This window comes from Podarcis vaucheri, assembly GCF_965113315.1.
Source record: "Podarcis vaucheri genome assembly, chromosome: 2".
Lineage (NCBI taxonomy): Eukaryota > Metazoa > Chordata > Lepidosauria > Squamata > Lacertidae > Podarcis > Podarcis vaucheri.
This window is the reverse complement of record NC_138760.1, coordinates 70,684,222-70,698,152: the sequence shown is the minus strand read 5'-3', so window position 1 is coordinate 70,698,152 and position 13,931 is coordinate 70,684,222. Positions and strand designations below refer to the sequence as shown.

Genomic DNA, 13,931 nt, shown 5'->3' with positions numbered 1-13,931 from the left:
TACTAAATTTTTCTTCAACCCAAACATTATTCAGATTTCCTGTTGATATGTAAATCAAGAGGGAACACAATCTGAGCGGGCATCAATAATAATAATCCAACTAGCAATAGCAAAACTTAAGTTATAAGGTAAGATGCTATTTGGACAGCTTGTGCCACAATTATAAAAGAGGAAATTACAAGGCTGCTGACCTGAGAAACGGTGAGTTTCTAAATAAACAAGGAAGAAAAGGGCAGGTGTAAAGCACACTGGATATTTTAAAATATTTTAAAGCAGCAGTGGTCACCTGGCAGCCCAGCAGTGGTCACCTGGCAGCCCACAAGCTGAATCTGGTCTATTGCTAGTTTTGGTCCGTCAGTCACTTTATTCCTACGCTACTTTCTGATGTTCAAGGCACTTAACAAAAGCAACAAAACAAATACATTAAACATCAACAATACATTACTATCCATACTATCCCTCTACAGAAGGCAATATAGTACAAAACTGTTTCACAATAGGAACCTAACAAAAACACCTCTGTAACAAAATAATGCATTGCCTGCAGGAAAAGAGTAAAAAGAGAACTTCTGCCCTTGAGGTGATAGCAGAATAAGCCCTTTTAAAGGAGTGCATAGGAAGGCAGGGCAAATCTTCAGTCTGGGGTGTTTCAGGAGCAGGGTGGAACAGCAGCAGCAGAATCAGGCATCAAACCTCACTCAAAGCACAAGCGGAAGAGGTGCTACCAGCTGAGGTGGACAGCCTGACTCTTGGTCCTCAAACTCTTTTCAGCAGGGGGCCGGTCCACTGTCCCTCAGACCTTGTGGGGGGGCGGACCATATTTTTTTGGGAGGGAATGAACGGCGACGGAGGGCTGATGAGCGGCATGCGAAAGGGCTCCGGAGAGGGGCTGCTTTAAATGGCGGCTGCTCGGGAGGGGCACTCAGCCACCACGGCTCCTGTGTCTTGCAAGCAGCAGGGGCTGGTGGTGGCGGCAGCGGGATGATGAGCGAAGTGAAAGGGCCCTGGAGAGGGGCTGGCAGCAACAAAGCCCAGCCACCTCCTTCCTCTAGGCAGGATGGGAAGAAGCCAGGAGGGAGGGAGGGAGGGAGGGAGGGAGGGAGGGAGGGAGGGAGGGAGGGATGAGGTGCCGCCGCCGCTGTGTGAGGGAGAGGGAAAGAACGTGTGCTCTGGCGATACACATGCTGGTGATCCATGCGGTGATTCCCGGATATACATGGGCCAGATTTAGAGGGCAATTGAGCCTGATCTGGCCCGTGGGCCTTAGTTTACCGACCCATGCTCTTGGCTGTATTGCTGTTTGCCTGAGCAGCACTAATTCCCAAACTAATCACTTGGGAAATTCAGTTAGCAGTTAGCTCAGTTGTTTAGAGTGTGGTGCTGATAACACCATGGCTGCTGGTTCTAACCCAAACAGGCCAACTGCATATTCCTGCATTGCAGGGGATTGGACTAGATGACCCTCGAGATCTCTTCTTATTCTATGATTCTATGAAAAAGGAACATGTGAAGCCATCCTTCTGAGCCCCTTGGAGTCGCTTCCCCAGCAAAGTTGTTTCTGTATAATGAAGTTTTATTTTTGTGTCATAAAGGATGCTTCAGGGGACGGTGTATCTACCCTCAGGGCAGTCACAGCTGGGGTCATCTTTCGACTAACTGGCTCATGTGGCTACTGCCAGTTTACTATAAAAGAAAAAGAAAGCCTTGCAACAGCCATCCGAAAAAGTAACAATGCTCCAGTAAAAGAGATGCTTCTGTACTAAATTAAAGGTAGAAATTCTTAAAGATCCTCATAGTGCAAATCACTTTGACGATATTGTTCCCTATGAACACAGATTTCACTGAACTTTCTTCTCTGCTTGGCATGTTTATCATATGAAATAACTCTCCTATTGCAGGTCCATTTTCCAATTCCCTCCTTTCTAAACAAAAATACTCTTTAAAATATTGCAGTTTTCGAGAGGCGGTATTAAAGGGACTGTAAGCTCACACATAACTCTCTCAGGGCCTTATCTTCTGCAGAGTGTATTGTCAGAAAGCAGAAAATGTAGTTTGTCTCGCATTATCTGTAATAAGATAGACAGTCCTTCATTTTAACAAGGTGCCACTGCCAATATCAGCCCTGCTGCGTGAAAAACCAGTGCAATGCTTTCTTTATTTATACAAGTGGAATGAAACCGAGGGAGACCTGAGGCAATTGGTGATACTTTCCACCAACTGGCACATATAATGTATTCAGTTTGTGCCGCAGTTTTGTTTTTTTTAAAGCAACAGATTAGAATCCAAGAATCAAGAAGTCCAGTGACCTACTTCCGCCAAACTGCCAACAATTAGTTAATAGAACCTTGCTTCAAGTCACATTTACATGAAAAGTGCCAAAGGCAGCATTCAAATCTCTTTGAACCAATTTCTGAAAAGTGTGGAATTCAGACACCACAGAATGATATTGCTTGATATGCAAATCAAAATCCTTGTTTAACTATCACCTTATGTAAGCGCAAAGATTTATCCTCAAGGCTATGAGGACAAGACTTGGGGAAGCAGCTGTGATGAGCAGAGTCCCTAACATCAGTTTCCCCTCCCTGCCCAGGACAGATGGTCATTGCTCTTCTCAGAACCAGAGAGAAGCAGGCTTTGTTCACAGGCTGAAATGAGAGGCTCCCTTGGCTTGCACAGAAGATCACTGCATTTTTTTTTTTTTATTATATGGTGTGCTCCTTTTATAATGAAAAACTGGCTTTTTATGAACATTAATTCATTTATCTATATACGGGACAAGCCTACGGGTTATCTTAAATTGAATCATTCTGTTTTTGAACAGATATTTGCTTGTTAGGTGATTATCTAAACCACACCAGAGTATATGCAGATCTACTTGTCTGACTGGAGGAGGGTTTTAGATTTATTTTTTTGCAATATATGGTAAATGCCATTTTCAGTCAGAAGGATTAAGGGGTGTTTTTTGTTAATTAAGGAAGAATACAGGACAAGGAAAAGCAATCTTAGAAGTATGATTTAAAACAATATGCAATTTAACAAAAATAAGTCTGAACAACTACAACTTCTGGATTTATTTTGATGTAGTCATTCTGAATGTTAAGAAATGTCACTGAAGAAAACTTTTCAGCTAAATCTAGCTACTTTCAGTAGTTATTTTCATTAGAATGCTTATGACTATTCACAGCCTTTATCAATAGACTACTGTATATTAATTCTATCCACCAATATTTTGTGAGAACATCATATGTACTGGTTGATTGTCACTTGTAGTTGACTACTGAGAAGTTTGTTTTTTATGTGAGTAGTGTTTGTTATTGTAGTTGTATTGTGCAAGCTGGATTTCGAAGGGGCAGAGGAACCAGAGACCAAATTGCAAACATGTGCTGGATTATGGAGAAAGCTAGAGAGTTCCAGAAAGACATCTACTTCTGCTTCACTGACTATGCAAAAGCCTTTGACTGTGTCGACCACAGCAAACTATGGCAAGTTCTTAAAGAAATGGGAGTGGCTGATCACCTCATCTGTCTCCTGAGAAATCTCTATGTGGGACAAGGAGCTACAGTTAGAACTGGATATGGAACAACTGATTGGTTCAAAATTGGGAAAGGAGTACTCCTGTCAGTGGAAGCCCAGTCGGGGTCCAAGCCAGAGTCTATCTGATGCAAATTCTTCACAACTGCCTTACTTTCAAACAATCGGTACAATACTTTTTGAAATTAAGGAATTCTGTTTCTCCCCTCAAAGCAACACACACAACATATTAATACAAAACATATATTTTAATTTTCTCACAGAAATGAAAGCACCAGGTCACCAGGTAGAAACATAGTATAAGTGACAGTGTTGCTTTAAATTATTTCTCCCTTCCTCTGCTAATTTCCACTAAAGCCTCCAAGATACACATTCCTTCTAAGCTATGATGATATCATTAGATGTCAGTGGTTTTTATTTCAGAAGTATCTTTTTTTTCCAGAAGAGAGGAGAAAGAGATTCTCAAAAAGCTTGTTATTTCTAACATGAAACGAAGGCAAAATCACTTTGAGGTTTAGGCTATGTGTAAAATTAAAGCTTGTAACAGCATGTGGGGCTTCATGCCACATTACTGATATTGGCCCTGATTCTCATTAATAAGATATGAGAGAAAGACTAGTTTGGGCAGATGACTCTCAAAGTAATCTCACTGATTTTTAATATCTAATAAAATGAAATGAATAAAAACCATGTGTGGGGTGGGAAATTATGTAATACACATAGCAGGTGGTACCAGGACTTGCAATCACATCTTCAACAAACATAATTTTGTGGCAATTAATTACTCTAGTCCCAAGCCTTTACCAATGAACCTGAATAGCAGAGAAGATTGCAACAGCCAAATGTTCACTAGGCCCTTGAAAGGTCAATTTATGGTGCACATCTGTGTCTTCAAATTTATGAAGAGATTGTTTTCTCATGCAAACATTGTGCTTTACAATTAACAATGTGGTTTCCTGATGAGAGAATCTCATGGCACTCTAACATTAAATACATATGTTGCACATCCATTTCAATGTCCTACAATATTGCAATTAACAATATCATTTAAACGTCTTCATAAACTTTTGCATAAAAGAGTGCACAGTTTAGCTCAGACAGTCATAACTTGATTGCAGAGATATATAAATGAGATTAGATAATGGTCATTCCTGTATCATTCCTGCAATCTGGTCCATATTAATCATCTTATTTTATATTCAAAAGAAAGTTTTGACTTTCTAGCTGGATACACATTTTTTCCACATTGATCTTTACCATGAGACCATGCTATATGACTAACCTTGGAGCTAAATCCTCTCCAAGCCCTGACAATGTTAACAAGGATGAGAATTTCATTCCAATCCTAGTGGCCTGTCCTAAAACACAACTTGGACCAGGAAAACAAGGTTTAAGTGACACACTGCAGCTTTGCACAGACTTGAATTTCACCAGAGGACTGAATATGCAAGGAGTTGATTTCACTTCAATATCACACAGAAAAGCCAACTTTGAAATCCCTTGTACCTTATTTTCCGAATTAGGCAAAGCCTTTCATACCTGGTTTTACAGATTTTCCTACTGTATGAAGTGTTGTCACAATTTTTTTTTTTTTACTGTACATATAAAGGCTACAGTTTTCAGAATGAAGCTTTAAGTCTTATTTTTGGTAGCAAGCCTCAATTGAAAAGCTTGAATGAAAAGCATTTTCCCATGCATGTCTTTCAAAGACTTCAGAAATTATTGGAGTGGGACAGAGTTTTATGAAATGCTTTTTATCAGGAAAGGAGTCCACAGCTCAAAGCATTTCTCTTTTAATTAACTCTTAGCCAAACAAAGTTTACAGGAATGCCTATTCATCCTATACATTCCACTGTACTTCGAACAGCAGTAGCTGCAGCCCTCAACAGCCATAATTTTAACTCTCATTATTTCATTATCCAGCAGTGAATAAACCCAACCCATTATGGTGGTGTGTCTCTTGCCATTATAATCAGTTGGATATGATAGCTGTTTGCTTCTAACAAGGGAGTATCAAATATGCAAAGGACATTTCTTTAACAACAGCAGCAAACCTATGAACAAATTTTGCACTTTTATTTAAGGAATGTGGAGTTTGAAAAGAAGTAGAGAAAAGTATTGTGTGTTCCATTATTACTTATGAAGGGAATTAAAAATATTTTCAACTGCTGCACAATCTTTATCAAACATTGTGTGTTTGCCCTAGTTCGGGGGGGGGGGTGAAGATGAAAAGCAGAGTGAAATTGACAGTTATTGTGATAAGGATTCCTTGACATTTTGAGAAGAGCTTGACTTCTACCTTCCCCTTAGAACACATTCAATTTTCTATAAAAATTTAAAATACCACTTTCATTTATTTGTATTCACTTTCATTAACTTACAAAGCAAAATCACAGCAAAAGATTGCCACATTTTTGTTCCTTTCCACTTAACCTGTGTTCCTTCTTCTGCAGCCAACACTAAAAAGCCGGTCTTGGGCTCCACTCAGCCTTTGGTGGCATATTATAATTCCACAGACAGTTGGGCCCTGTTTTTCCATCGGAACACAACACTTGTAGTTATGAGCCTCTTGACTTTGTCACTCTGGGGCATGCCAGTGAGTTGGCGGGCTGGGATCAAAGTAAAAGGTAAAGGTAAAGGACCCCTGAGAGTTAGTCCAGTCGCAGATGACTCCGGGGTTGCGGCACTCATCTCGCTGGCGTTTGTCCGCAGAGTTTTTCCGGGTCATGTGGCCAGCATGACTAAGCCGCTTCTGGCGAAACCAGAGCGGCGCACAGAAACGCTGTTTACCTTCCCGCTGGAGCAGTACCTATTTATCTACTTGCACTTTTTGGTGTGCTTTCGAACTGCTAGGTTAGCAGGAACAGGGACCAAGCAATGGGAGCTCACCCCATTGTGAGGATTCGAACCACCAACCTTCTGATCGGCAAGCCCAAGAGCCTCAGTGGTTTAGACCACAGCTCCACCAGGGTCCCTGGGATCAAAGTAGTGTTCCTATAATTTGACAGCTCTAGGGGGGGGGGAAATGACCTTCTCCCTCAAAGCCATTGAGCACTTTGATTCATTTTTATTATTACACCCATTTTTTTTATATAATTTAAAGTCACTGTTTGGAAAGTCTGTTTGGAAAGTCAAAGAAAATAATTGGGGGGGCATGGGATTTTATGTTTGCTAAAAGGGGGCATGGGTTTTTAAAAGTTGAGAAATACTGCCCCATGCCATCAGACATGTACTTGGACATGACCTCTCTACCATTGTAATGTTAAAACTGTCCATCTTAACATTTTTTTCAACATTTAAACGCACCACAAAAGGTTCAGACTGTAAGAGTTTCGGGTGCATAAACATTTTATTTCCAAATGTCAGTTATCACAATAAAAATAATGTATTATTTGCTAGTTACTTTGAGCCTGCAAGAGTAGCAATGTCAAGCATTTCTATTTATTCCTAAAATAAGAATTTAACCATTTTCAATTTCCTCATAAATCAAAGTTTGCCAGAAATACTGCCTAAAGTAACATGTCAATAACTTTCGAGGTGAGGTGGGGGACACAAGACAGCTTGTCAGTTACTATTTTAATAATGCTGGAATAAGTGTTTTTCATTTTAAAACTGAGCCCTGTTACAGCTTGCTGTCTTTTCAGGGTTTTGTTACCAGCTACCCATGGCATATAAGAACTAGTGACATACACATTCCTCCCGGCAGTCACAATAAGTTGATTATGATGAAGGAGGAACTTTTCTTCTACAGAAAGTGCACCCAGTCACTTAGCATTTTAGTACACAAACAATTTAGTCTTGATCATGTGACGGGCAGAGGCTGATCCTCCAAACTATATGCACTCTCATTCTACCCATGACTTTCCTCCCCATTTCCAGTTTAACATTAGCCACAGTTTGCCTCGCTTGGCAGACTGTGAAAAGAACTTGCCTTTCAACAAAGATTTTTTTAAAAAAAATCAAGCCATGGTTTCCAATTCTGGTTAGGAAGGTAAGCACTAAATGCAGCCTGCCAATTTGGACTGAAGGTAAACTTTGTAAGCTTTCATGGTCAACTTTATCCCTTCAAATAAGGAAAGTAACACTCTTTCAATCATTCTGTCTATGCAAGAATTGAACCAAGGGGGTGCTGGGGAGAGGAGATGGGGAAAGCCCCATTGCACAGGTGGAAGTCCTTGCACAGGACTTCTACTGATGAGGGTGGACAGGTGAATCCCACCCACCTGCACTAAACATTTTGAGATAATTTAAAAAATTGAAATTGAAAAACAATCACATAAATAACAATCAAAATAATTAGGTGTGGGTTTTTCGTATGGGCCTCTGAGTATAGATCCAGGATGTTCTGAAAAAAGCATGACATGTGGGCAATTTTCAAGTTATCTCTTTCCTTTGTTTTCCAAAATGCACTAGTATACTATTTGGAAATATGGTTGATCCATGAGCAAAATGAGAATGTGTTCTTTTAGTCCCAAATCTGAAGTTCAAGTCATTAACATATGAAAACCAAAATGGAGAAGATGCAACTGAGAATATGTCTGTTGAATGTTGTTGTGCTACATTTTAAAAATCAATTGACATATTAGATACAAAGTTTATTTGTATGCCAACTTTTCTTGGTAAATCACACCCAAAGCAACTCCTGGTAAATTATAAGAGCAACATTCCAATACCATTCATTAACACTTCAAAATATAGTGGCGAAATATCAACATCGGACCAATATTTCAACAGATGCATGAAATCATTTCATGTTAATAAATTCAGTGTTACACTAAGGCAAGGAGTAAAACCTACACAAATCTGGAGTAGAGTCCCTAAGATGGTTGGGTGGCTCCTTGTGGTGACTCCTGTAGCCATGCTAGTGCCAAATGTATTGCTCTGATTTCCTTTGGACCACATCAGCAAGGCTGGGGGTTGGCAGGTCTTGTCATCTGGGCAGCCCAGGACCTCCATACACACTGCCCAGACTTGCACCTCAGGAAGGTCACTTCAGTGCTGCTAATGCAGCGGTTTGACTCCACGAACACCCCAGATGCACTCCATTGTCTTTCGAAATAGACAGACATGCCAAAAACACTAAGGCTAGACAATCCAATAGCAATTCATACTAAAGCTCAGCAAAATAAAATAAAATACTGAGACTGAATCTAGACACACAGCAAAGTAATACATTAATAAGAATGGAGCAAAGAGATAAAATCTCATTTCTAGCACTTCATTTTGAACAATTCAGTAAAGTTTAAATAAGTCCAACAATCAAGCCATCAAAAGCCTCTCATTCCAATGAATTCAAAATTGCACTAAATATTAAACAGCCTACTCACAAAGCACATTAATAGAGCTGAACAATAAAATACAACCACCTGTCCAGAATTAGCAGCAAAAAACCTTCAGCTGTAGCCCCTCACACAAGCCACATTAAACCATGCTAACTCCAAAGCACAGGCACAGCTGTTATCTCTCTGAAGATGAAGCCTCACCAGGGTCCTACTCTGGTTCAAAAAAAGATACCTCTATATGAGGCATTTCAATAAAACCTACGCACCACCTCTGGGAAGAGACCCTCACCTTACCTTCTTCCATATCCTAAGCCAAGCACAGGCAAACTCAGCCCTCCAGATGTTTGGGGACTACAACTCCCATCATCCCTGAACACTGGTTCTGTTAGCTAGGGATGCTGGGAGTTGTAGTCCCAAAACTGGAAAGCCAGGTTTGCCTATGCCTGTCCTAAGCTATGAGTGCTGATCCTTCAGGCCATGGACTAAATTAGATCTGACGTAGGTGCCAATTCGGTTCATTAGTTGCTTTACCCCAAACTGTAAATGCTTTTGCACCACTGGCTCCTGCAAAATTGTTGGGGTTTTCTTTACACTGGATCACTTGCCAGCAATATGACAGCTTGTGACTTGCTGGTCAGCAGCCCTACCCAGTCAAAATGGCTCGCGTGGGATGTCAGGATTCAGCCCACAAGCCAGAGCCTCTTCTCATCCTAAACCGCAAAAAAAGAGGGGACCCTCACCATTGTGTAATGTATGATGAAAACGGTATGATGTGAAAACAGAAAACTGAAAAAATGTATAAACAGAAAGCCTGGTGAACAATGCAGCACTTCTAAATGGGTCCTGGAACAGAATATATATCAATCACACCTCAATTATCTATATGGACCTTGAGCTTTCGTAACTGAAGTGATTAAAGGCCCATATTCTCAGAAAAAGTGGAAAGGGTGAAGAAAGAGAACAAATTCCTATAGGATTTACAACCAAATGTTCCTAGGTCCTAATTGGTATTCTAAGGATATGACTTTTGAATATGTTCAGTATCAACCCCTGCTATCCTAAATTCTGTGGTATCTGACTAATCAGTTAATTTGTAACAGCACAATAATCTACATGTCTACTCTGAAGTAAATCCCACTGAATTTAATCCCACTTAATCCCAGTGGATTACATGGACAAATGACCGCAGCCTAAATCATTTTTCTGAGATTTAAGACCTTGTTGCTGCCAATACAGCTTGCTGTCTTTTGTATGTCATGCTCTACTTTAGAACAACTCATCTAAAGGTTGCCCAGCATCCAACAGGATTTAAACTTGGCTAGAAATGGATGAAGAGTTGTGTCCTCAGCTAGTTTGTTGAGCCAGTATTCAGAGAGCACCATTATTTTCCAGATCAAACAGAGTGTGCTGTGATTAAACATCCTCTGAGAAGATATTTCAGGATGCAGCAAATCAAAACGAACATGCACAAAATCAACATGCCCAAATCGAGATTGAAAAAAGCCTAGTATGCATGCCTCCTGGAAAAAAAATGGCTGCATGAATCAGCTCTCAGGCACGATCATTTGCTTGTATAATGGAAAGCGTAGCCGAGGATTAATATTCACAGATGTAAAGCAGAATTTAGCCTATTTCTTTTTGCCATACTATATCATAAACATCACATTGCACTGGGCAAGGAAAACATTTCACAAAAACTTCCCTAAATGTTTATGACTAGCCAGTCTTCAAGTGAGCCCAATGATAGCTTAAACATTTAACTTTTTCTGCTATGACAACAGAAGTAGCCTTCAACACGGAGTGTGCTATCGCCACTCTGATTGCAACAGCCTAAAGTCGCAGAATCTTTGGGAAAGAGATGATAGGAGATTGGGTAGAGAAAATGCTTCTGCAGCATTTATTCAGTTCTGCAATCTATGTCTGATTATTGGTAAGGATTCCTCCAAATCCTCCCATCAATGCTGCAACATGGGCAATGTGTCATTGCACCCAGGAAGGCACCACTGTTCCGCTGGAACTATAACTATGTCTGCATTCTAAACATAATTATTTAGAAGTATATGCAGCTGAATTCAGTGGGAGTTCACAGCAAACATGCACAATACATAATCAGTGAAGCCAAAACAAAAGTGATCAGTTACAATAATAAGTATCTTGAACGTCTAAGGCTGTGATCTTATGCACAACTATTTTTAAATAAACCCTACTGAGTAAACATTAGAACAATCAAGGATAAGGCTACAACACATTTTAAATCAAATATATAATGCTTTCTAAAATTGTGAACGAATGCCCAAGTCCTTATTCCAAAAGCAAAGGGCTTTTCAAGAACTGAGCCTGAAGAAAACAAAGGTGTTTGAGGCAAAAGGAAAAAAGATGAGTTAGCCAACTTCTCCTTCAGCCACACTACTACAAAAATGAAAAAGATAAACCACTCCTTTGCATTTTGACTTCAAAGTCAGCTGAACACTTTACTTGCCAATAGTATTTTACTCATGATTTCATCCAAAGATCCATCAGGGTGTAAAGTTGTGAAATAGAGCCAAGATCCTTTGTTGACAAATGCAGTATAAGTTCTGAAACTTAGTGAGTAGTTAAAAGACCATGAGCATCAGGGAAGAACAAAGCAGAAAACCTAAAGCCTTACCACTCACACCATCCAGGTCAGAAAGTGGGGGCAGTTGTTTTATTTTTTGCAATGCCAGCTCCTGTCCAAGAAATATGTCAGCTTTGGGTCCAACAGATCCATTGGCAGCCCTGCTGCACCCACAACCCCACAATCCCTGTTATGCTCTTTTGGTTGGGGGGGGGCAGGGGGCTATGACGGAACAGCACTGGCAGTAGTGTGTGCTCTACCACAGTTCCGGCAGGTACAGTGAGAGCCTTCACGGCGGCAGAGCCCACCCTCCCTACTTGCACAACATGGCACAGGAACACTCCCACCTTATTCTTAAGCCCTCCAGCAGCACAAATCAGGGGTTAGGATTGCTCTATTAACCAAATACAATGGTCATAGGCTGAAGAATTAACACAAAACCAGCATGAATGGTGCTTCCTTCACAGAGCACTGCCAAGACTCTTTGAAGGGAAAGTGTGCAACAAGATTTCTACACTTGTTACAACTTTTCGGAGAAAACAAATCATTTACTACACAAGAGTACTCTACCATTTTTATTCCAATAATAGTCTCTGCTGCCTGGGTATGGTGCTGACATTATACTTTCTAAGCCATTTGGCAAGATTTCACCAAAACAATTCAACATAGATCTTGTCATGCCTTAAAATGACAGAAAACGGCTGAAATACAAAGCAAAAATCCAGAAATGCTAGAACAGAATGAACTGACCTGAGCATATTTATACTTAAGCCCTAAATGTTTTGAGATTTTGATTTACAAATCAGTATTTTGTATCATTTCCCCCTTCTTTACTATGTTACTCTACCAAAAAACAACAACAACAATAAAGAAAAGACTATGACACACTTTCTTGGTGTTACATTTCACATGCAATCTTCTTGAATCAACTACAACTTCAGCAGGACATCAGAAAATTATTAGGTGTGTTATCAAAAAAAACGGTCAGCAATTCAGAGTTCTACAATTCATGGTTGAGAGATTTTATGACTGAAGGGCTATTATTTTCCAAGAATGCTTACTGCTGCAGCATAACATTGTTCTGAAAGCAAGAAAACACACACATACACTTATGAAACCCCTTGTCTGCAATCTAGTTCCATCCCTTCAATCTAAAGGGCAGCTTGGCTGCCCCAAAGTTTGTGTCACCCTTCCAAGACAATTAAAGAGATTCAACTGAGTGTTTCCTGTTTCACAGCAGTGCACCATCAGAAATGTGGCATCTATAGACAGCACATATATGAGCACAACTAAAAAGATAGGCAAGTCACGCTTTTCTATTTGCCTCTGCTAAGATTCAGCCTGAATCTATGACACTTCTCAACCAGGCACACTACTGGAAAGGAAGCTCTTTGCTCATCTGTCCAAAAATAAAAATTAAAAAAATCCACTTGTTGATGGGTAGCAACTAGAGCCACTGCCTGAATCTGTTCACCTGGATTAGCCTTTTCAAATTAAAAAGGGGAAAGGCACCTGTGTCAAGAGTTCCCTTGCTCTGGCAGCGATGTGATAGTTTTGATTTGCTCACCAATGCAATGACCTCTCTTTCAGACCATGGACTTGTTGTACTCATACTATACATGTAGCTTTTTACTTCTGCTGTTGATACTGTCATCTAAACCCAGGACGACTGTTTCCAAACTCCTCTAAGGGGCGAAGTGGGGAATAAGGCTTGCTGGAAAATGCCTTTGGATGGCGTTCGTCACAGAGAATTACAACATCCCATCAGTGCTCATGAGAGACTCTCTTCTCCCTCTTGGAATGCAAATCAGGAAGCCACACACTCCAGCACGCGCGCACACACACGGCTTTAGGAACCGCCTGGTAGAGCAGGAAGACAGTTTTTGCTCTCTTTCATGGTACCCACCACGCCAGAATGTGCCAAGCGGGGAGTCACTGCAAACCCCAAGGAACTTAGTGCAACTGGACAGCAGTAACACGATGGATGCACAAGGATCTGTGTGTATGCGTTTGTAGAGTGTGTGTGGGGGGAAATAGGGAGAGCCTTGTATCCCTCCTCCTCCCCCAACTCCCTCCCATTCAAGGCGAGGTACTCACCCCACCCCTGTGGTTCGAGGCTCTGCCAGCTCCAGCCGATCCCCTCTGAAAGCATCCAGGACGGAGCAAAACGTGCACTCCTTTCTTGGCCGGCGCTCTGGAGCTCGCCGAGCAAACACGAGTTCAGCAGCTCCAACTCCAGCCGGCGGTGGCGGGTAATTCCATTGGAACGGAGGGTGGGGGGGGGGGGAGGGAAAGGAAAGAAAGAGCAAGCGAGCCAGACTCCTCCGAGCCGGTTAGGAGATCATGGTGCCTCCTGCTGTGGAGCCAGCACCGCCGGACAGCAGCTGACGAAGCCGGGGCAGCCAAGCCTGGCCAGCACTCGCCTCGCCAAGTCCCGGCGGGAGAAGTCCTCAGGCGCGCGCAGGACGGGGCATCCTCTCCGGGCCGGGGGCTGCATACACGGAACTCCCCCGCTCTCCCTC

General features: G+C 41.4%; 1 protein-coding gene across 1 annotated transcript in view; it reads right to left on the bottom strand.

The window, feature by feature from the left end:
• The window catches only part of SGCD (sarcoglycan delta), a 410,213-nt gene extending 396,503 nt beyond the window's left edge, over window positions 1-13,710 (bottom strand). Inside the window, exon 1 of the mRNA XM_082211838.1 lies at window positions 13,507-13,710. The gene's annotated coding sequence lies outside the window, so the exon portion shown is untranslated. The remainder of the gene's footprint in view (window positions 1-13,506) is intronic.
• Window positions 13,711-13,931: the final 221 nt, after the last annotated feature.